Source organism: Phasianus colchicus, chromosome 3 (genome assembly GCF_987193195.1).
Source record: "Phasianus colchicus chromosome 3, bPhaCol1.hap1.1, whole genome shotgun sequence".
Classification (NCBI taxonomy): Eukaryota; Metazoa; Chordata; class Aves; order Galliformes; family Phasianidae; genus Phasianus; species Phasianus colchicus.
The window spans coordinates 18,018,615-18,044,045 of NC_143438.1; the positions used below are offsets into that span (position 1 = coordinate 18,018,615).

Genomic DNA, 25,431 nt, shown 5'->3' on the forward strand with positions numbered 1-25,431 from the left:
AAGTAGGAAAAAGAAGAGTGAATTATGTCTTTCCTCAATGGTTGCAAGGATACCAGCAGGAAGAATCAAAATTGATTTGATTCTGTTCTGTTACTACTTCTTGGATAACAAAAGGAGCCTTAAAATTACTAGTCCTTTCAGAAAAGCTTTATCCTTTCCTCAAAATGGATTTGGCATGGATAATGATACAATCTTGTTATGATCCCATACAAAGACGTACTGAAACTGGGCAAAATACTAGTGATTCACAAAGTGTTGGAACACAACACAGCAAACACTTCATGATAAACACATAGGAGCACATAAACTGAAAAAGCAGTACAAAGAACTTCACATACCCACAAAATTATTTGACAAAGAGTGATAAAGAACAGTTCTTTGACTGTTATAAGGAAAGATATCTTTGGTTGCTGAAGACCACTTCGCAGTTGTGTAGATTTTTTTTTTTTTTTTACTTCTCTTTGGAACAGCAAGTCAAAAGGTCATTAAAAAGTTGCACAGTTAAAAGGCAGCTCTTCTTTTAACCTTTGTATTTCAAAAGAAATAGTCAATAACAGCCAGTCACAGTTGGCTGCTTTGGTGGCTTTTGTGATTTCAGGCATATGAGTTCCAACAACTGGTATCCACAATGAAAAGGAGTGGCTGAAAAGACAAAAGACAACACAGAGAAAAAATAACAATGGAAGAATTCCATGTAAAAGACGTGCTAGTGACACATGTAAGGGGTAAGCTCAGTTCAGAAGGCCGGGAAGAACATGGCTACTAACCTTAAGCACCCCTCTTTAAAGGTCAGCCCTCTTCTTTAACTGTTAAGAGTAAGGTTTGACATGTCCCCACATTCAATTTCTGAGAAAATCAGAGAAATCAGAGAAATTCAAAAAACTGAATGAGAGAAATATGAAAGAATAGAGGTTGCAACTGAGCTGTTATCTACATGGATTGCCTGTGTGCTTGTTGCCAGATAAAGTTTGTTAGTACAAAAGAAACATACATTTATTTGATTTAGCTCTTAGGCTCCCTGACTTTCAATGTATAGTCTCAGATCAACGTAACTAATTTTTTGAGTTGAGGGTCCCAAACACTAATAAAAGCTTCATAAATGTGAGCCATCAGATAAACAGCTCATTAAAGCAGAAGAAAAATAGCCTGGATAAATAGCAAAATTGTTCAGGATGATTGTATATTTTGGTTTTAACTCCCACTGGAGAAGTATTTTACAGTAAGCAGCTGGAAGATATGAGGATATAATGGAAAGAATAACACAGTGGCACTGGGAATAATGCCTACATTTTTCTCCTTATGGCAGTAAAGTTTCACAGTCAGCACTAAAGGAAGTCACTTTTCTAAGATCATGTATCACTATACTCTGAGAAGCAAAGTAAATCGGCTTATGCCAGGGTACATTCTGCAATGGCTGGGCTGCTTTCACATGCTTGTGTGAGCTCCCTTTCTGCTGCCAACAGTAGAAACTCACATGAAACAACAGACAAGCAGTTGTCTTTAAAGTAATTCCAGACATCTTCCAGATCTTAAAATAAAATGATGTCCCTCATGAAATTACTGGCGATACTAATGCATGTTCAGAAGTCACAATATCCATTATCCATATTCCCACCCTGACCCCAATGCATTTACTGTTACTATTTCTATGGCTGACTTCCATACAAGCATATTTAGCCCTGTTTTTAATTTATATCCCTTGTAAAGCAAAGGCCTCGTGATGTATTCATGGCAATTAAGCCTATCAAGGTAGAATATTTATACACTCAAAATGTTTTCAGTTGGTACATGTGTTATAGTTGAAAATGAGATTGACAGTATTTATAGTGACTAGTTTCAGATATCCTGACTGTAACTTAACTTTCTTGTATAGGGTATTTTGGGGGTGAGTTGGTGGGAAGCTGACTAATAAGCTGTCTTGATGGTAATATTCAGTTTCTTTTAGAAAACATTAATGTATTTCTATTTGGTACCATCATTATTAACACTGAGTAGGAAAAAATCTGCTGCATTTATAATTAAAATAAAATAGATAAGGCATTTTTAAGTAGAACACATGGACTGTTTTTTTAGCTTAGCAGTTTATGGAATTGTGTTGCTGTTCACTGATATTTCAAGGTGGAAAGTAGCTCTGAACATTCAATGAAATAATAGTTCTCCATCAGAAAACTAACTGCCTGGTTGCCTTTATAGAGTGAACCAGAAAAACTTACTGTGTTTGTATCTTTATAGCAATGTTTGCCAAGAGGGAATATTTTTAATTCTCTAGAGGAATTTGATCTACAAGTTATAAATATAGACTATCAAGTGTCAAATCTGTCCCAAACCTTTCCTGAAGTTAAAAGTGTAAACTGGTAAGAAATATTTGGTGAATTGACTGCTAAATTAATATGGAAAGTGTTTGCATGCTCTTGGTTTCCTTTTATTATACACTTGTTGTCCAAAGATATACGGGCTTTCAGCATTACAGGAAAACTGAAGGATATTAAGGATATTTTTTTCTCTCTTTTTTTTTTTTTTTAATTAAGAGTTTGCTGAGTGAGAAAATTCATATACTCAAAGAGATCTTCAAGCATTAATGGTCATTATTCATGTTTTCTTTTTAATTATTAACAGTCATGGACTAGTTACTATCTCATATTTGTTATTTCTAATTGCTGCACTTTCCCCACCTTTATAGAATCATCCAATTAAATCCACAGCACCTTGCTTCCCACTGGAACACTATAAACTCAAAACAGTTCTTACAAACCCAAAGAAAGGCTATATTAGATTAAACATAAAAACAAAATTTACAGGAGATTATAAATTAGATTTGATTCACTGTTCTTTGCCTAGCTGCCTTAATCTGGTGAAAACTGGTTATTATAGAAAAAAGTTCTTTTTAAACATCGCACTATTTTTTTCAGACATTGTCACCTAGCACACCAGGAATAATTGCAGGGTAGTCATACACCTTGTATTCTGATCTTATACAAAACCCAATTAATCCATGTTATATATATATTGTCTTATATCAAATTCAAGGAAAGCAGAGGCTGTCTTTGTTCTGAACTACTGCAGCACTCCAATACCATATTAAGCAGCACTTCAGAAGATTTCACATTAGATGTCCCTCCAATCTCTTATCTATTAAATAGCCACTGTCAGCTTCATAATTGCCACAATGGGCAGATTAAATTTAGGCAGCTGCATTCTGACCTGACCTCAGCAGTGCTGTGCTCATCCTACACTAAGCTGCTGCTAACCAGCCTTGCTGACAACAACAACTGAAATTGCTGTTATTTTTGTCAACCGCTAACATATACATCCTATTTCACAAATACATAGGCATGAAGGATTCTACTTCGTAGGCTAAAAATACTAACTTGGCTGTAGTTAGCCTACAATTTCAGAGCTAATGGCTGCATGAGGTAAATGTTGGCACTTCAGAACCAAGCTTCCATTTCTACATCAAAGTAACAGATATTTTTCTTTATTAAACGTAGATTGTCAGATATCAGAAAAGAATTGTGTGATACAAAAGTCATCCTGTCAAAACCCATAATGGAACCCATAGCACTCATGTTGTTTCATTCTTCCCTGAATTCTTAAGGTCTCTAATAATATCCCTTGGGAACAGAAACTACGGGTCCTTTCTCTATCATGAAACCACTCAGTAACTGCTGTTATCCACATCTAGGGAGAATCTCAAGTTTCATTAAAAGCAGAGGTCACTTCTGGTTTTCTAAAGCAAATATGATTATCTATACTACAAGAAAAAAAAAAAAGGGGGGGGGGATAAAGGAGAGAAAGAGAAATAAACACTGATATTGAAGTACAGCTCCTTATCCCATGGAATTACAGAAACATTCTGCAAAGTTATCCTGAAAGACCATAGTAAGAGTTTACTGCTAGTCTTTGTAATGCTATCTGTGGTTCACACAGCAGTCAGAATATCAGTCAGTGAGACTGACTCTCTGACTTAGTTACTTTTTTTGGGTTCTATAAAGTTATGGGAACATTCCAAGAAAAGAAGTTCTGAAGTACAACTGTAGAAATAAATTTATATTTTCTAATGCAAGAACTCAATGAAAGCACAATAAATATGTTACTGAATGGAACTGTTCTTTAAACAGTCACACTAACCATGATCAAATAATAGTTCTGAGTACCTCCAGGTGAATATTAACCTTAAATCCAGTGGTAAATTATGCTATCATTGTGATCTCAGAAAGCTGATCTGCATAGCTTTTGTGTTTTCAGATATTTATTTTTCCAAGAAAGCATTACAGGTACTAATGACTCTGTTTGTTTGTTTTTTTAGAAAGTAAAGTGTAAGCTGATTTTTCAAAACATTTCTGTTTTGATTCTATTTTTTGAGCTTTCATTGAGTTCAATACAATCTATAAATAAGTTAAAAACCAATTACAAAATAACATCTTTGCCTATGCAAAGGCGCTCAACCTTTGTCTTAATAAATAAAAAAGTATGTTGACACAAATTTAGAGTTAAAAGAATGGATGGTGAAACAAGATTCTGAATAAATTCAGCGAAGAAACTGGCTAAATATCATAATGATTATTTTCTGAAATCTTTCATTTCTCTAAAGTCCTCAAGTGAATCCCACTGGACAAACACAAACTTAGCTGATGTATACTTTCATGTAAGTCATGCCTATCACATCACATCACTGTAAAAACTAGAAGGAAATTAAAATTGGAATCAGGAATATCACAGAAACAGAAGCACACATTTTAAAATTACAATTACAAGATGCACTGTATCCTGATTGATTCTTTGCAAAAGAATACAACTATTTTGTGAACACATTCAATTGAATTTTGCATCTGGACAGTATATCTTTCAGTTGCCTAATATTTTAGAAACAATGCTTTGCTAGAGATACAGTACTGAAAGGGAATGGATTGAAGTACTGATAAAGTTATGCTTTATGAGTACATTCACGTTGCATTTTGGGTTGGATATAGCCTTTAATTCCTGTCCTAAACTGAAGTGTTGCTGCACAGCTAATAAAAATGGATGAAATTATCCTTGTGTGCAGAATATAAATCAATTTATAAAGCTCTTTGAGATGCTTAGAGGTGAAATATGTCATAGAAAATTATCACACTATTGTATAAGCATCAGCCCTTCCTTCTATGTTATTCCCATAAACTATCCATAATAGCATCACCTTCTGATCAGACAATGGTAATATATGTAAGAATGAAGCACTATCGCAGTTCCTGAGAAGAAAGCAAGATCAAATTCAAGAGTATATCTTGATTTCAAGATGTAGTTTGGATGAAGGGCAAAATAAGGGCATGCAATTCTGGTTTATCGTTATGAAATAACACATACGCACACAAATCAAAACCAAACCTAGTGCACAGTTATATAAAGAAAAAATAAAATAAGATATTGTAATATATTTCATTAAATATTTTAGACTCTCATTCAAATGGAGTATCATCAAGCCAGTAGATAGCAACATGAACACAGGCAAGAGATGAAGGGTAGGGAGTACAGAATCCTTATATAGAATCCTTAGAGTTGGAAGGGATCTCTGAAGGCCATCTAGTTCAACTCCTCTGCAATGAAGAGGGACACCACTTCAGCTAGATCAGGTTGCCCAGGGCCTGATGCAGCTTTGCCTTGAAAGTCTCCAGGAATGGGGCATCAACCACATCACTGGGCAACCTGTTGCAGTGCCTCACCACCCTCACTGTAAAAGACTATTTCCTTATATCTAACATAATTCTACCCTCTTTGAGCTTGAAACCATTACCCCATGTTTTATCGCCACAGACCCTGCTGCAGAGTCTGTCCCCTTCTTTCCTATAGTTCCCCTTTAGATACAGAAAGGCCGCTCTCAGGCCACCTTGTAGCCTTCTCCAGGCTGAAGAGCCCCACCTCTTTCAGCCTTATGTCATAGAAGAGGTGTCCCATCCCGTGGATTGTTTTTGTGGCCCTCCTCTGACCGTGCTCCAACAGGTTTGTCTATGTCCCTCCTGTACTGAGGACTCCACAACTGGATGCAGTACTCCAGGTGAGACTTCACAAGCACAGAGCTGAGGGACAAAAGCACCTTCCTCGCCCTTCTGACCACAACTTTTTTTGATGCAGCCCAGGAATAAGTTGGCCTTCTGGGCTACATGGGCACATTACTGGCTCATGTCCAACTTCCCATCCACCAGTAACCCTAGGTCTTTTTCAGCAGGGCTGCTCTCAATGCTTTCATCCCCCAGTTTGTATTGGTACTGAGGATTGCTGTGGGAAGCACATCTCCATTTCCATGCCCCCTAGCCTACTTAAACCAAAGCTGCCTCTTTTGAGCAATGCTCAGAGAAATGAATGGTCACTTTCATTTATTATGTCATATATACCTAGTTCATTGTACTGTATTACTCACAGAACTACAGCACAGAATCACAGAATCACAGAATTGCCAGGGTTGGAAGGGACCTCAAGGATCATGAATCTCCAACCCCCCTGCCACATGCAGGGCCACCACCATTCCACCTAATGCTAGACCAGACTGCCCAGGGCCCCATCCAATCTGGCTTTGAACACCTCCAGGGACGGGGCATCCACAACCTCCCTGGGCAGCCTGTTCCAGTACCTCACCACTCTCTCCGTAAAGAATTTCCCCCTGACATCCAACCTAAATCTCCCTTCCCTCAGCTTAAAACCATTTCCCCTTGTCCTGCTGTCACTCACCCTTTCAAAGAGTTGATTCCCCTCCTCTTTGTAGGCTCCCTTTATGTACTGAAAGGCTGCAATGAGGTCACCCCGCAGCCTTCTTTTCTCCAGGCTGAACAAGCCCAGCTCCCTCAGCCTGTCCTCATAGGGGAGGTGCTCCAGTCCCCTGATCATCTTTGTGGCCCTCCTCTGGACCCTCTCCAACAGCTCCCTGTCTTTCTTGTACTGGGGGCTCCAGACCTGGACGCAGTATTCCAGATGGGGCCTCACAAGAGCAGAGTAGAGGGGAACAATCACCTCTCTGTCCCTGCTGGCCACCCCTCTTCTGATGGAGCCCAGGATCCCATTTGCCTTACGAGCTGCAAGGGCACACTGCTGGCTCATGTTAAGTTTTTCGTCTACCAAGACCCCCAGGTCCTTCTCCACAGGGCTGCTCTCAAGGACCTCTCCTTCCAGTCTGTAGGGATGCCTGGGATTCCTCCGGCCCAAGTGCAAAACTCTGCACTTTGCAGTGTTGAACCTCATCAGGTTCACCCGGGCCCACCTTTCTAGCCTCTCGAGGTCCCTCTGAATGGCATCCCGTCCTTCAACTGTGTCAACCACACCACTCAGCTTGGTGTCGTCAGCAAACTTGCTGAGGGTGCACTCAATTCCGTCATCAATGTCATTGATAAAGATGTTAAAGAGCACCGGTCCCAAGACAGACCCCTGGGGGACGCCGCTCGTTACCAGCCTCCACCTGGACATAGAGCCATTGATGATCACCCTCTGTCTGCGGCCTTTCAACCAGTTTCTTATCCATCGAGTGGTCCACCCATCAAATCCACATCCCTCCAGTTTGGAGATAAGGATGTGGTGGGGGACCATGTCAAAGGCCTTGCTCAAGTCCAGGTAAATGACATCGGTCGCCTTTCCCTTGTCCACCGATGCCGTCACTCCATCATAAAAGGCCACCAGATTGGTCAAGCATGACCTTCCTCTGGTGAAGCCGTGCTGGCTGTCATGGATCACACGCCCTTTCCTCATGTGATCAAGCATGTCATCCAGGATGATCTGTTCCATGATCTTCCCAGGCACAGAGGTGAGACTCACCGGCCTGTAGTTCCCAGGGTCCTCCTTGCTCCCTTTCTTGTAAATGGGAGTGACGTGACCCTTCCTCCAGTCATCCGGAGGAATGCTGCATCGAGGTGATCAACGAGAGCACGGTGCAGATCCACCAGCCCGACGGATACAGGATATTCCGCAACGGGGAGTACCGGGAGACGCAGTATTCATTTAAGGAAGTGTTTGGTACCCTTGTTGCTCAAAAGCAGCTTTTTGATGTAGTGGCCAAACCTCTCGTGGAAGATCTCATTCGTGGGAAAAACGGTCTCCTTTTTACATATGGGGTGACAGGCAGTGGGAAAACCCACACTATGACAGGATCTCCTGGTGATGGAGGGCTTCTTCCACGGTGTTTGGCTATGATCTTCAACAGCATAGGACCGTTCCAGGCCAAGAGATTTGTTTTTAAGCTTGATGACAAGAATGGTGTGGATGTTCAGTGTGAAGTAGATGCTCTGTTAGAGCGACAAAAAAGAGATGCCATGCCTGTTTCCAAAACTCCTTCTGGCAAGAGACAGGTAGATCCGGAGTTTGCTGATATGATCAACGTGCAAGATCACTGCAAAGTGGAAGAAGTTGATGAAGATAATGTCTACAGTGTCTTTGTCTCCTACATCGAGATCTACAACAACTACATTTATGACCTCCTGGAAGAGACTCCTTTTGACCTGATAAAACCCAAACCTCCACAATCCAAAATACTTCGTGAGGACCAGAATCATAACATGTATGTCACGGGATGCACAGAAGTAGAGGTGAAATCCACAGAGGAAGCTTTTGAAGTCTTTTGGAAAGGGCAGAAGAAGAGGCGTATTGCAAACACTCAGCTGAATCGAGAATCCAGTCGGTCTCATGGAGTTTTCATGATCAAGTTGGCTCAGGCACCTCTGGATGCAGATGGAGATAATGTGCTGCAGGAGAAGGAACGGATTACTTTAAGCCAGCTGTCTTTAGTTGATCTAGCTGGAAGTGAAAGGACAAATAGAACAAAAGCTGAAGGGAACAGGTTGCGAGAAGCAAGTAATATTAATCAGTCATTAATGACGTTAAGAACATGTATTGAAGTTCTACGGGAAAACCAGATGTATGGAACAAATAAGATGGTGCCCTACAGAGATTCCAAACTGACTCATCTCTTCAAGAACTATTTTGATGGTGAAGGGAAAGTGCGTATGATTGTATGTGTTAATCCTAAAGCTGAGGACTACGAGGAAAGCCTGCAAGTCATGCGTTTTGCAGAGATGACACAGGAGGTGGAGGTTGCAAGGCCTGTCGACAGACCACTGTGTGGTTTAACACCAGGACGGCGCTTCAGGAATCAGGCCTTCAGAGAGGAGCTGGCCAGGAAACTGGAGATTCGAGGTGGCCCAATTAATGGAGAAACAGAAGAGCAATCTGCTTCAGAAATATTTTTGCAGAACTTTCCTCCCTTGCCTTCGTGCGAGCTATTGGATATTAATGATGATCAAACGCTTCCAAAGCTTATTGAAGTCCTGGAAGAACGCCATAAACTAAGACAGCAATCTAGTTTATTTTGATGGATATTAAAAACTGTTTTGGCCTCTGACCATTAGCCAATTTTCTTCTTTTCCTTCTATTCCAGGAAATGATATATGTATCTAGTGACCCAAACAATATCATCAACATGCCTATATGCATACTCCTTTCAGAATTTGATGGATACCTGTCTACATGGAAACAAAGGCTAATGCACTTTCCAAATGTACCTGTTAATCTAAATCATTTTTGTTGTGTCAACCCTGCATTTTTTATTACAGTCTGTAATCATATCAGAATTGGATTAGATTCTTTATAGACTGTTCCCTTTTTACCTCTTTTTTTGTCACAAAGAACATTTAAATGATTTTTTTTTTTTTTTTTTTTTTTTTTTTTAATGTGTGTCAGTTTATTCATTCCTGAAGTAGTAAATTGGCTCCGACAATATGTCTAAGGCAGCCAGGGAAAATAATCTTCACAAAGATTAAACTAATATAATTTGTCAAGTTAAATAAATGTTGTAGCTTCATTGTTTCTTGTAGGGAATAAGGTCTCTTAAGAGTAAGCAAGTTTTTTGTTTGTTCGGTTTTTAGGAATTGTCTACGCAGACTATCATTACTCAAAAATGTTATACCACTGTAACAATGGCATCTAGCTGTTACTTCTCTGCTAAGGAATACATGATACCATGATAGCATTTATTTCTAAAATAGGAAAGATGACAGGTAGCAAGATTATTTAAACCATACTGTGGTTTCCAATTGTAATGCTGAAAAAGATACTTTTTGGACTGTGAAACTAATCTATAAGTATCATTAATTATTGGTCTGTGTTAGACTTTAGCTGACTACATTTATGAAGACACAAAATATAATGATATTAAATGCTGCTGTTTTTCATGTATTGGCTATGCAGTTGCATCTCTTGCAAGAAGTATTTAGGCTGTAAAATTAATAATAACAACAATGGTAAAAAAGATAGCATTTCTTTAAATAAATTTAAGCTAAACAATTACTCTTTTAAACTACTATATTTTTTTAACATTTATAATATTTTCTGATCCCTATTCCAGAAATATTTGAACATACATCCTAAGCATATCTTCATTGTTGACCTTGGACTAGAATTCTAATTTCATTTAAAATCATTCAAGTAATGCTTGAGCGATTGACATCATCTGGACCCAGATTTTAATGACAGTCTCTAACATATTTCCTCCATCAATGTAAAGTAAAGTAGATTATTGCTTCCTTTATTAATTAATAAAACCATTCTTGTGCCTAATGATGCAAAGATTGGCTCATAGTAAAATGTATCTTGCCACTTGAAAAGATATCAGTGATGTTATCCAGTCAGTAGCAAGCCCTGAAAATTTTTCATTGCAATTATAACTGAAAGCACTGAAATCTATTTAAACTTTTTTCTTGGTTTAAACATTACAAGAAATTTGACCAATTTTATAGGAAACCTAAACAACATGCTATTTTTCTACAGTGCTCTGATGTACACTGCTGCCAGACAGGATAATAGTGCTGATATATCATAAGCCCCACAAAGCCTGCGTGTGAGGATATGGTGGCATTGCCATTCCCTTGATTTCTGAGAACATCTGACAACAGTACAGTAGGTCAGAAGACAGGTTGAAAGATGATTGTTTTGATGTTTTTTTTTTTTTTTTAAAAAAAATTTGGTTTTCAGTTTGTTTTTTAGGATTCTGATTATTATTGAAGACCAGATAATGAATCCTAGTAAACAGATGTAAACCTATGTCCATGTGGTTCTAAACTGTTTTCCTTGACCTTCACAATACAGCCAGAGCTAAATACTTTGGTCCCAGACTAGCAAAGCTCTTAAGCATGTTTTCTTCCCTCTCTGCCAGAGCTTATAAGACCTCACAGAAGATGCAGTTTGATCTGCTGCATCAAGACATGACAGTTAAACATTCTGAAGGACTCATCAGTTAAACTTTCTCTACAGATCATTAATCGAATTCACATAGTAGCTCTGTTTTCTAGAATGAAAACATTTGATACAGTTAATCCCAAGATAATTAGTGCAAGATATTACTACTTTTAGTAAAGAACATTCTCAAATCAAAAGCTATTTCTTTTTATTTCATTCCAACACATCTAGAAATAGACTCAATAGATAAGAAAGGCAAGTAATGAAATTAAACTCATAATTACTATGAACAGAATATATTTCTGCTTGTTTCTTACCATGTAGTAGATTGCACTAGACTGTACTAGGTTGCACAAGTTAGCTAAGAATTTGCAAATGGGCAACATTTCCAACACAAGGGAATGAGAAGGAGGCAAGTAAGTTCAAATGGGATATATCATCATTGAATGGTTTTGAATATAGAAAACTGCAACTATGAAACAAAAGAAAAACTGCTAATCTGTAGAGGATTTGGTTTTAAACGCTTTCCTGGAAAAAAAACATCAATGGGAGAAAAAGAAGATGCAGATTTCTGTGGTTTTTTTTTTTTTTTTTTTTTTTTTTTTTTGCTTCTTTGTTTACAGAACTAGAAAGGAAACCTTCAGATAAAAATAATAATTGGTTGAATGTTTTCTATCTCAGAATGCCAAGGCAGCAAAAAGCAGAAGTTTCAGTGAACCATCAGTAGCTAAATGGTTGGTGAAGCACGTGCTATAGAGTGGAGGAGTACTTTGTACATCTGTACCTTCAGTACTATCAAATTTGTACCTTTGGTAATCAATAAAACCAACTTCCTTTCTGAAAGAAAAAATGAAAGGTTTCCATGCAATTATAAAAAATGGTACCAAAAAAAGCCAGTGGACTTTTTTGTCCAGCATACGTTACTCCATTCCCATCCCTTTGGTTCTGTTAAAGTGAAAGCTCTCAGTATATATAAATAAGGTTTGTCACACTTCACGACAAAGAGCACATCTCTTGCTACTGAAGGTGTCAGGGCTTTAGGAGCAGCAGAAGATTGGGATGGAGACAGGGCTGGAGAAATGGCTGTACAGTTCATCTAGGACTAAGCTGGGGCAGGTACTGACAATCCCAAAGATCTGAAATAAGGTCTTGGGACACAAGAAGGAGTTGGTGGAAGCAAGTAGATGAAATTGAATGGAATTTCTCTGGAAGAACATTTTCCCACAATGTTAATAAAACTATAAGTTTCTAAGGCTGAAAATGCCACGTGTACTTCTTTCACACAGCAGCATTCAGTTCCAGAAAACCAAGAAACAAAAATATGTAAAATAAAACTTCTCACTTTTTCAAGTGTTACCACACTTTTCATGTAGCAAATAGTAATTTTAACCATTTAGTTTTAGGCAAAGAGAGAATAAGAATATTTGTCCCTAAAACCTTTAATGAAAAATGCTTTAACTATAACTTGAGAAATCTATATTAAAAGAAATGGAGTTATTTAGAAGACAGATAATGCTTGCTTAAATGATTGAAGACACAGAAGAACAATAAAAGTATATTTAAAAACAGTAAAGTAAGAAAGAGTTAATGATTTGAAATGCTTAAATGCAATAGCCTTACTTCATCGTACAAAACACACATTTCTATTGGGTAAAATATATTTAAGAGCAAAACCTAAAAAATTACCATGAAGAAAATGCCCATTACATTTCCCACAACAGCAGAGAAAAAGGAAATAATACCTAATTCAGGTATGGAAAAGAAAATAATAATATATTATCTAAAACTAAGGGGGAACATACAGTGCGAATTTTTACCCAAGCATTCCTGCAAAGCAATATTTCTAAAAATTCCTTCAGATTAACAAGGGTATATGAACAGACTTTTTGCTCACTTAAATTCTCTAATAAAACTTCATATTTTGTCACTGCCATCTTATAAGAGAATATGCTTGTGGGGACATGGTACCTCTTCTTTGGGTACTCCAGTTCAAGCCTGCTTGGATTGTCTGTGTACTTTCATGGAAACTACTGAAATTCTGCTACTGTATGAGCAACAGCACCTCAAAATATTTGGTTACAATGGTTTAAACTGGCTTCTCAGTGCCTGGTCTGCCTGGGTCATGGACAGACAGGAACAAATGAAAAGGAAAAGAAGTGGAACATCACTAATCCCTACACACCTTGTCTGTAATGCAGAAGTTGAATTGCCCTAACAATTCAATGCAGATGCTTCGTAAGGTTCAAGCTTTCCACTGATACCATAAATACTGTTTATGCCAACTGTTTGACATAAATGAATGATATTCAGCTTAGCTGCAGTGTTTGTGTCAACTGCCTGAAAAAGAAATCACTGCAGCCAAACTAAATGTCATTCATTCTGTGGACTGTGAAATTGGAAGCTATGTGAACACGAGTGACATCCATAATCCTACAAATAATTTTGATTTAATATGACCAACTGTCTTAAAGCTATCTAGTCATTCCCTGGAACTTTCAAAAAAGTCAGAAGAGTTCTCAATGATTTTTTAAATTCAGATTGCCCAGAAAACTTTGAAACTTCTTCATATTTTAGTTATTTTACTATCTAATTTCCAATCCAAATGTACAAACTATGAAATAATTACATCCATATAATTCAAATCTACTTGAACATTGTATTCTTGCTCCCCGAATATCTACTTCCTTCTCTCCTTTATAGTCTTGACAGGCAATGGCTATTTAATTTTCTTCAGAATAAGGCCTGTGATAGAAATTTAGTGGAATCTCAAGGGTTCCAAGCTTATACTGAAATTGGATGAAACGCTAATAAATACACTGGTAAGGAATGCCATGTCTCAAATCAACATGAAACAATCAGCAACACTCTGCAGACAGTTTTATGATTGAAAGCATTTCTTGGGAACATGAGAACACAGGAAACATGTACACACTACTTTAGGGAAATCCCTAAATAGACTTCAACTGAAATAGTTTACTCCTGATAAACTTTACTCCTAATGTTGCCACTGTGTCTAGAATTCATTATTGAGAAATTTCAAATATTCACTGCTTTTGGAAGTAATTAGGAAACTGCTTTGTGATGTCCTTTGAGGTTTGTAAGGCTCACATTTCCTTTTCTAGTGGTGAAAAACCTTGATTTATAATACTTAAAATTGTAAGAACGCAGTTCTGTGCAATTAAAACAGACTTCAAGTCTTGCAGGAAGAAACAGCAGTAGACTGAAAATATATATTTATAATATCACGTACCTGAATACTCTCAGAATTTTAGCTCAAGCAACTTGATTTATTTTAATTTTCTTCTAATTGTGAGAGTTTGGTTTCTGTCTGCATGTAGCAGTATTCAAATAATTTACTACTTGTTATTCTTTTAAGCAAATCATTATTCAAAGATAGAACATGAACAGCCTTTTATTTTTATGTTAAAGATTATATTTTTGACAATGAAATACAGGAAGAGCTCCACATCTTCCTCGTGGTTCATGAGGTGTCAAGGAATACAGCCATTTTGGTTAATAACAAACAGCATATGCTATCCATCTAGAGAAGTACAGTATGCAGTCTGTCAGTTTTTGCACTTTCTGCTATATACTTTCTGCATCTGAATGTGATTATCAATAAAGATTCTAAGAATCTGTAAATAGCTCTGATGACAAGATAGCATGGGGATGTTTGATGCATGAAAGAAAGAATATGTGAAAACAGGAATCTGGCAACCACAGCTTCAGAGCATGAAAATTGCATAAAATCTATAATCAAATATTTAAAGTCTCTGCTGAACTTATGCTTATAATAACATCTGCAGCATAAGTTTAAACCCTATCAGAAGTTTCGCTCTTGGCTAGTACTGTAAAGCAAGCTTAGAGAAAAGTGTATTTTTAAGTCTGACAGGAAACTTAAATAATATGCAGAAATAAATTAGGTTGAATAAAGCTAAACTTTGTTTCCAAAAGTGCTTTCAGCATCTTTAATGTCACAAGAAAATAATTCATGCAACCTGAAATGTATGACTGTGTCTTTATTTTTGAAAAAACTCCAGTCTTAAAAAATACATTCATTCCTGAAATGAAGAATGTTTTATTTAAAAATGGAAATACTTGAAAAATTCTAAATATAAACTTCTCTGTTACAATAATTCCAAATAGAATACTTCCACATCATCAGTAATTTCTGTTCTTTAAGACTAAACCAAAAGTGCATCCAATCTAATTTAAAACCTTATGAAACCATTTTTCAATCAATAAAATTGTCACCAAGTTCTCTTTTGATGCTTTGATGATTGGAAATAATCTATTTATATAAACACATACTCATCATATTAGATGCTATGCATTTCTAAAGTAAATCTCAAGAAATCTTCATATAATTTTAAATAGCTAAATTTAATCAAGATATCAGGAAAAAGTTGAATTTTAAACTATTCAGTACACACATGAAAACTATTTTTTATCTGAGTTTTTTAAATTTGAATTTTTAACTTAACAAGTGATCAATTAAAGCAATATCCAAATACTTTGTATTTCTTGAATTCCATTTATTACATCATTTGTCCTTTCATTAAAAACACACCAACCCATAATTTTAAAGTAATATTTACTCATTATTAGTTTGATCTAAACCTAGATTTAATTAATGAATAACAATAAAATACTGGTAGAGACAGACCTTATAGATCTTGTCATCCTTCTAACTTATGGTTCTTACTATATTTATGCATTTTATATACATATATATAATTTACATATGTAAAATGTACACACATGCATATATATATTTAAAATATCTAATAATCCTTGTCTCTAATCTGTAATAGCTAGCAAAATTTCACAGTTTCCTTTCTGTGAAAAAAACTCAAAATGTCTTTTGTAAATCAGTGTGATAGAAATTGTTTTTCTCCAAAATGATAAAAACTAAAGAGTTTTAATAAGTAAATATATTTTGTTTTTACATTTTTAATTGCCATTACTTAGTTTTTCATAGTAGCAGAAGAGATAATTATCAAGAGCTACAGAAGTGTGTCTAAACACTAGGTGATAAAAGCAATGCAGTTTGTAAACAGGAATAAAAACATGAAACTTCTGAAAAAAATGGGAAAAAAGTAGCAATCATGCCACTATGTAAATCTTTTATGCTTAGAAAAAGACTATTGAATCAAATCATGGCAATTAGATATAAAATCATGAATGGCATGTAAAATACAAAAAAAAAGGGATTGATCTCTGTTTCACATAAACAGGAACAATAAAGCTCTAAAAGAAATATTTAGTGGCAGAGGAATGGCAAAAAGAAAGGAGACGGGCATTTATTTGAACAATACCTATGGAAACTATTGCACCAGGATATTACAAATGTATTACAAATTACATAAATGGAAGTTTATGTAGACTCATATTTTGACTAAACAATTAATGGAAACTAAAATATCAAAGACCAGTAAGCATAAATATCCCAAACTTTCTCCTTAGAAAGTCACTGTGTGACAGATTTTGTCAACCGAGTGTTTCAAATAGAGCAGTATCTGCATATACTTGCCCCTGACACATTTGCTTCCCAAAGCATCAATTATTGAGGAGATGTTGATATAAGGCATGGGGCAAGATATACTTTTAGACAAATCACAAGAGCTAATCTTGTGCTATGTTATTATAAATAATAAATACCATCATCTCAGTTCATTTTCTTTTTTACTTGTTATTTATTGGAGTAGGGAGAAGTACTACTTCACACAGAACTATCTTCTTGCTATGAACCTTCAACTGAAGGAATAACCATTCTTAAATGGTTAGGACTTAATCATTCCTAGGGCTGGAAACTCCTAGATCTGATTGTCTTTAAAAACATAAGATTTATTAAAAAAACTTCCCAGAATTCACCAAAAGTCCTGTTACTGTTGTGAATCTTTGTACCGCTGAGCCAGATGCAAGATAAAATATTTCTGTCTAAAGCATTTTTCCAATAGCCCTCCATATTGGAAGGAATGAGTGGAATGGGAAACTGCAACACCGGTAAAAAGAGATAGGGAAATTCAGTTTAATGCTTTATTAATCACAGTCAGAATGAATGCATTTGCGTAATTAAAACAATAATTTAGTTATAATCATTTGAGATCCAATTCTTTTTGAGTTCCATTGCTAATGAAATCATAATGCATTTGTTCCACATACAATTTTAATCTGGGGTAAATCAACTTCTACTTTTGATAATGCTTTCAACAGATATTTCTAATCTGTTATATTCTTAAACTGAAATATTGAATTATGCTGTTTTTTTTACACCACTGAGTGATCACATACATTTTTTTTTCACCTCTTCTGACATTCTGATCAATATGATGTGGATAAGAGTTACACATTCCAAGGAATCATAATCTTCAAGAACTCTCACTCCTTTGCACTGTAGTTGCCTCTTGTATAGTGAATATCTTAATTAGATATTATATTAAAGTTTAGATCTATTGAAAAAAATAATTGATATATATTTCTGCAAGCCCACAGCTAAGGATAATAATGGTTTGAGTTTTTCCACTTTTAACTTAAGCCATCCATTGATATGCATTGTACTAGAGGGAAAAGACACCACCAGGCTGCCTGATAATAAAGACAAGAAAGTGCTTCTGGGCACTGTACCTCTTGCACAGTTTCAAAAATCACCATTTCTTACACACTGTTTTAAGTATGCATGCTGTTTTCATAACAGTGAATCTCTTTTGTCAAAATATAAATGACACTAAGAGACAGTTCTGCTTTCTAACAGATAATAAGAGTTGGTGGAGGTTACACAGTTGTCACATACAATTGCTGCAATACCATCAGTCTTTTTTTTCCCAAGTGTGAATAAATGCCACGTGCTCAGAGAGGCACTCAGATTTCAGGCCCTTTTCCAATTTTTCTGTTGCTCACCAGCTGGCTGTGGCTAATGTTTGTCAAGATGTCAAGACAGACGTCCATCCACCAGCTGGTGATGCTGCCAGCTGCCTACTACAGCCTGGAGGCATTGTGCTGCCTCATCCTCTTGGAAAATCCTACGGTATTCTGTGACCTGTACATCCCAGTATGCTCCCTATCCTCCTCTATTGGAAATAAGAGGTACCATAAAGGACGTAAAGTCTTGAGGGGGTCATTAAGTTCCGAAAAGAAGCTTAATAAATGTGTCATCTTGCAACCTAACTATGAAAAGCTGTTCTTGATATCTGCTATGTTATGATGATTTTGAAATACACTTTGTTCACTGGGCAAGCACATGCAGCAGCATCAGCTCTTTACCCAATGAACAATGTATTCACACATTGTAAATGCCATTCCTCCAGCTCATCTGAGTTCATGAATGTTTCAGTACCTAAACTCTAATAACACAGAATTCAAAGCATTAGGGCTGGAGGCAAAAAAACTACTTTAGGAGATGTTCAGCTAACTGGTGAGGACATGGAAGACAATGGGACATAGTATGAGGAATTGATGGGTGTGACAGAAAACCAAGGGAAAAGCTAATAAAAATTAGAGATAGTATCACGAGGAACATCTGGATGTCACAGGTGATAAAGAGGGGCTGATGGAGAAATGACCCAACCTCAGAGCTAGCTGAATAGGATCACTGGACACATTTTGGGGAACAACCTTACAAGGCCAGCAGAATCAAGGTAACCACACTAGCAATTTCAGATAAATCTGAAATTTCCAAGGTAACTGTATAATAAAATCCAAATATGAGCACAGTTGACACAAAATTGGGAACAAAGGAAAAAAAGGAAACAGAGCAGGCTGTTCATTGGGAATGAGACTAGGCTGGAGAAAGAAGATGTGAGGGTGGTGAAAAAGAAGGTTAAGAAAGAAAAAACAGGATAACAAGGTATGCAGTTCTTGCTGGTCCTGTCCGCAGATACCCATCAGTAGCCCTGAGCGTGACTGCTGCTGCCAGAGCAGGACAAAGAAACGTACTCAATTTCTGACCACCCCACTAGTGCCAGGCCTGCTCCCATGGTCTCATGGCCATGAAGGGTGGAGAAGGGGCTTCCTTGGGCCAACAAGGGGAGTACACAGGTGGCTGGCTGGCTCAAGCATCCTGGTACCAGTGTGTCAGTGACTGCTGCAGACCTGATGGCAGAGGCAGTAACCCATACTTCATAAGGCAAAGATGTGATCCTTGCTCAGTTGCATCAGTTGTAGGAGAACACACAGTAAGAACGCAAATTTATCTCAAACTTTTGATGGCATCTCATTTAAGAAGATTGTAACAGCCAGTTATAATTTTTCAGCCTAATAACTATAAAAATTGGGCCATACTCTATTGCTATTTTGAATGGATTGTACAAGTCCATCGATTTTTTAGCTTTCTCTGGAAAAATTGCCTTTATTTCTGTTTCCTATTTTTTCCCAACATAGAAACACCACAAAAAATAAACCTCATGAAAATTGTTTATAGTCTGTGTACTCATAAAAATATGCCAAGATATTTACAGAAAAAGCATTTCTGTCCACTGGCCCTGAAAGATAACTTGATTAAGATATAAGGCACTCAAGCATGTATTCTATACTGTATTTTTTTTGACTGTTAGAAAGCCTCACATCGATCTTCTTGCTCACTTCTATGCTGTTCATGAAGTATGCACTGCAGTAAGAGCCAAAAGTTATTTGAAAGGGCAAATCACACATGCCATGTGTGTGAATACATGCACACAAAGCAATAGGGAGAAAACTTAACCAGAAAGATATTTTCTCTGAAACTTCATGATTGTCAGACAATATTATTAACTGAGTTGTGTTAAGCTGCTCACTAGAGAAATTGGTGGGTGTGAGTAACCATAACAAACTATCACATAAACTGAAATACCTTTCAGCTTCTGATGGAATAGTGTAGTGAAGGAGCTGCTGAGAGAATAAGGAAATTAAGAGGATCAGAGATATGAAATAATTGAACAAAATAGTCTTGCTCATTTGCAAGTATTTTGTTTCATTTAGTTTTAGAAATGGGACTTTTACCTCATTTGTAACTTATTAGTTTTCAAACAAAACTGAAAACTTGTATCACAGTATGGTGTGCTCCAAACCGAAAGGGTTGTTATATATTGAATAAATGGATGCAAAAGTGAGATGTACACACATTTGTCATTTGCTTATGTTCTTTCTGCACCTGGATGTTTGTAGCTACAATCTCTGTTTCCTTTTTGTTATCCAAATTCTTATTTATACTTGTGAGAAATGGCTGCTGGGTGATGGGGACAGCAATTGGTCCTGGAAGACAGAGTGTAATTGCTCCAGGTGTATTATTTGGAGTGGCAGAGAACCAAAAGAGCTATCAGTTTGTCAAAAGCAGACAGCAAAACAAAAAAGAAGGTGAAAGAGAAGGAAGTGGTAGGGCAAAAGACGCTGCTGCAGAGCCTGACAAGCCTTGTGGTTTGTATTTGTTGCTGAAGTTCTGCTCTGTAAGAAAATGTATTGTCACATCTCTGAAAAGCACTGCAATTTATAAGCTAACCTTGCTGTGCAAGCCAGTCCTGTGACAGCCTAATAGACATCACTGTCAGGAGAATTATTTAGTCTAGTAAAATATGGTGTGTGTTGGAATAATGAAACTTAGATTGGGACATATCATATCCTATTATTCCATTAAGCTCCCTAAATAATCTCTGTCTTCCGATGTTTTCTTACCCGTCATGTATTAGTAGATTTTTGTCAACCATCCAAGCTATGCATATTTAACTCTTCTAATCTCTGCTCCTAAACGATCCCTCCACATCCCTAATTGAATTTAATCCTCTTCTCTGAAATCTCTTCAATATTTTCTGGCAATTTGGTGCCCTACATTTAAAGCAGTATGCTGAATATAGTCATGCTGTAGCTGTACAGAATACAATATTCTCTGTGGCAAGATACCTGTGAGAATTTAGCCCCAAATTGTTTTAACTACTTTAACTTCAATATCATTGAATACACTCAATGTTAATTTGCTGTAACTGTAACCTTAACATTTCTTTATTCATTATTATTTCCTAGATTTTTTACCTAGCAATCCTGCAAAAACCCAGCTGGTGCTCTGCAGGGAATACAGCAGTGCTGCATGCTGTTGATAATACAGGGAGGCCAAAATATGAATGGGGCACTTTAATCAGTCTGAATTATTTTCTTGTCCCATTTTAGAACACACACTGCCACAGTGCATATTCTGACCACTGGCAGCATCTTACAGTTGCTGCACTTGTTTACATGAACTTTAGTCACCTCTGCTGCATCTTCTTTTAAAAATCCCTCTTTCAAAATTTTGCTAGCCCATTAGGGTATTGTATTTCTATTAAAATCACTTGTCCTGGATACACGCCCCCAGAAAGTGCTGGTAAAACACTACTTTTGCTTCTTTTCCCAGCTCATTACAGTTTACTGATAGGTAGCAATTCCCCAAGACTTCTTTCCAGAGCATCCTCCATAAGAGAATTGTAAGCATTCCTTGTGGTGTACACATCCATTTTCTAGAGATTAATTGAACTCTTTCAAAGTTTTTGTTTGTTTGTTTTTTGTTTTTGTTTTTATACTCAGGTGTACAAAAAGGCATCCTACTGTCTTGTTTCTTTTGCAATTAAATGTAGCTCTGCCTGCTTCTGAGTGCACACATCAGTCCTCTTGACTCAATCATGGGTATTATTATTATTCGTACCTTGTCTCTCTATCTGAACCTACTAATACACCATTGAGATTGTTCAGTAAATATTCAGAGAAAACTGGATATACACCACCAGACCAAAAACATAGCACTTTGTTCATAGATACAAACATCATTTTCTCTAACTCATCTATGTGATTCTGGAAAAAGACATAATATATTCTTGAATATCCTATATTGAATTCTCCTCCCATTACAACCATGAAACACTGATTATATATACTCCTGGACAAAACAACAGGCATTTATTTCTTGCAATAAATGTGAGCAACCTGACTTAGATTGTTCATACTACTTATACTATTACTATAAAGTGACTTCCCTCACTATAGAGAATATGAGTTTATCAGTGAAAAGGACAAATTAGATGCTACGAAGGCTTTATCTAATACTTTCCACTTCCATTAGCCAACAGATGCGCATTATTCTCTTCATCCCACTTCAGTATTAGAAATTGTATAGCTATAACTCCTGTGAAGTGCCTTAATTTTTCCCCTAGAGCCCCTAAAAACAGAAATAAGTTGTTGAGACACATGCATATTTCTTTCTTTCCTGCATTCTTTCTGAACTTCTGTTTGGTTAAATCATTATTTCCCTGAGATTCAATTAGCACCAGTGTTCTTCTGCTGGAAGTCCACAACAAATATTCAAGCATTCCATTCACACAGTTTCTCAGGCATAATTCCGACCAGGTAATCTTTTACAAAGAATGTACAGTGCTACTTAAATGACTATTTTACTGGCAGTAAAACCACATTTTTCATTCACCTTCCACAATGGCAGAGGGACCAGGGCAATGGAAAAATGTTACAAAAGAAAGAAGATAAATACTCATCTCTGAGGATCTAGGCTTGCAGAAGAAACTTCACAGAGGAGCAATCAACAAAAGTGTCTTCCAGAGTGGTAGTCAGTCCTTAAATGAGGTATAAGAGAGGTGCAGCCAGGCTTCACCCCTTCCAGTCATAAAGATGAATTACCTTCACCTGTGCTCCCAGGGCTGACCAGGTACTTTGCCCAGGTGCTCAATCAGTGGTTCAGGTTGTGACTCAGCAGTTCCCATACACCTTTAATAATCAATTAGGTTTAGCTAAGGTCAGTTGTCAGATGCTGAATCACAGAATAACAAAATCACATGCATTGGAAAAGACCTCTGAAGATCATGTGGTCCAATCTCCTGATAAAGTAGCTTCCCTGCAGTAGTTTGCACAGGAAAGTATCCAGGGTTTAGACTATCTGCAGAAAAGGAGATTCCACAACTTCTCTGGGTATCCTGTTCTAGCTCTCTGTCATTCTCAAAGTAAAGTAGTTTTTCCTCATATTCATATGAAACTTCTTGTGTTCTAGCTTGTGCCTTTTGCCTATTGCTTTGTCGTTGGGCACTACTGAACAGAGCCTGATCCCATTCACTTGACTCCCATTCATTAGATATTTATAAGTGTTGATAAGATCCCTGCTCAGTCTTCTCCAGGCTGAACAGTCCCTGGTCTCTCAGCCTTTTCTCATGAGAAAGATACCCCAGTTATCTTTGTTACCTTCCATTGGACTCTCTCTAGAAGATACCTGTCCTGAACTGAGGAGCCCAGTACAGTACCTATCCCAAGGTTACAGTACTACTAGATACAGTACCTATCCCAAGGACATAATGTGTGAAATAGAAGCTGAATGGTCATGTTGCTCACGTAGTCTTGTTCTCTAGTTTCTCAGCTATTTTTGCTAACATTCACGTTCTTGCTGGTTTGTATATGCTGTACTTATATCTACCTCCATTTTTTCAATTGGAGTCCAAGTGCATGCCAGCTTGCTTACATGACAAGTTGGAAATATTTTGAAAATTTATCTGTTAAAGCCTTCTTCTTTCCCACAAAATAATTAATTTACAGTTTTGTACTCTCTCTTGTATCCAGCTTTGCTGCAAATAAAAAATTAATCTAGAGCCATCCCTCCTGCAAAAGTGATTTTAATCAAGAGGTGATTTGTTGCTGCATGTAAGCAGTGTCAAGTAGGAAAGAGATTCACAGTGTTCATTCTGTTCTACATATGGGAGCACAACATGAATATCAGTTTCATGAGCTGATCCACAGCAGGCATTCACTGCTGCACACAGCTGTTCTTTTGTGATTTGTTTGCATTTCAAACGTGCTCTCTGGTTGTCTGTACTCTGATTCTAGGATGATTCTTCACAGTCCTTGCTGGGAGCCTTCTGGGAACCTGGAGAGAAGAGCTACATGGCTACCTGTGTACTTCTGTAAGACTACTCTGATGTTTCCTGTTTTGTTAACTCAAATGGATACTTTGAGGGTGAAGGCAAACCTCAGAAGTCTATATATTTTCCAAAATCACTTTTATGCCTTCTTTACTCCTCACCCCATTTCCAACTCATAAAGAGTTCTTCTAGGTTACACAACTACTTTTTTTGGTAGACCAAAATAAAACCCCTATATTATCTTGATTATATGGTTGCAAAGATTACATTATGAGATGAACATTTGCATGGGAGAAATGCTGTTCTCATGTCTTGGCAAAATTCAAACCCCCATTAGATTCTGTGGGAGTTTTACCATAAACAAATTCGCTTTCTCAAACACATTTTTATGATGGCTGCTCCAATAGTTATGCCTCCTATTTTATTATGTTAGCCCACAGCGTCAGAGGTGCATGTTGGTGATATGGAAGTAAAGGTCAAACCTCTGTACCAACATTCCATTACATGTTGTTGCCATGTGACAAATAGCAGCAGAAGGGCAGTCTGACAGAATGCTATATAACACGGAAGTACATATGAAGCAATTGTGTGGAACTGAATTCCTCCACATGGAAAAAACTGCACTCACTGACATCCATCTGTGCTCACTGAATGTTTATGGAGATCGAAGTGAGGCAGTGAGTGGTGCATTTCAGCAGTGGCAACAGCAACAGCAAGTCATCTCCACTGACACAGATGTTTATGAGTGCGGCATGCAGGCTCTTGTTCATGGCTGGTGAAAATGCATACTGAATGCTGGTGACTATGCTGAAAAATAGTGTTTTGTAGCTGAGAATTTTCTCTAGTGTTATTGTGGGGTTTTGTTTGTTTGTTTATTTTTGTATCTGTTGCAGTTTCCCTGGAAATAAATAGGAGGCATTACATCCAGAGTGACCTACTTCTCTTTATGTGTTATGTTCAGGGGGAAAAAAAAAAAAAAAAAAAAAAAGAAGAAGGAGGGAAGTGAAGCATGAAGGGAGCTTGTCTAAGGACACAAGAATTTATTTCTGATTCATATCATATCATAGCTAATTGAATGATGTTTTCTTTCTTCATTCTCCTTAATCCTATATCTAGGCAGTAGTAACACAGGCTATCCAGGAGAGAAACCTTATTCATGTAGGATCACATGTACACATATCTTTCTCATATTCTTGTACTTTTATTTTTTTGTTTCATCTGTGTTTTATCGAATTTCTAGTTCAACAAGAACTTAAGCATGAGCTTAATGCTAAGCCTGTGCATAAATGCCTCATTATTCAATGCATGAGATTATGATTAACATTTTTTTTAAGTCAATGAGGGCTTGAAATCTGCACAACAACTTTACTGAACTGCAGCTTTTCTCATA

General features: G+C 37.0%; 1 long non-coding RNA gene and 1 pseudogene across 1 annotated transcript; one reads left to right on the forward strand and one right to left on the reverse strand.

The window, feature by feature from the left end:
* Positions 1–493: 493 nt before the first annotated feature.
* LOC149918440 (uncharacterized) lies at positions 494–5,875 on the reverse strand. The gene is made up of 3 exons (XR_016465454.1): positions 5,793–5,875; positions 768–846; positions 494–642 (listed from the first exon to the last, which is right to left on the reverse strand). It is a non-coding gene; the product is annotated as an uncharacterized LOC149918440 (long non-coding RNA).
* Positions 5,876–6,017: 142 nt separating this feature from the next.
* LOC116226511 (kinesin-like protein KIF23 pseudogene) lies at positions 6,018–9,326 on the forward strand (annotated as a pseudogene).
* Positions 9,327–25,431: the final 16,105 nt, after the last annotated feature.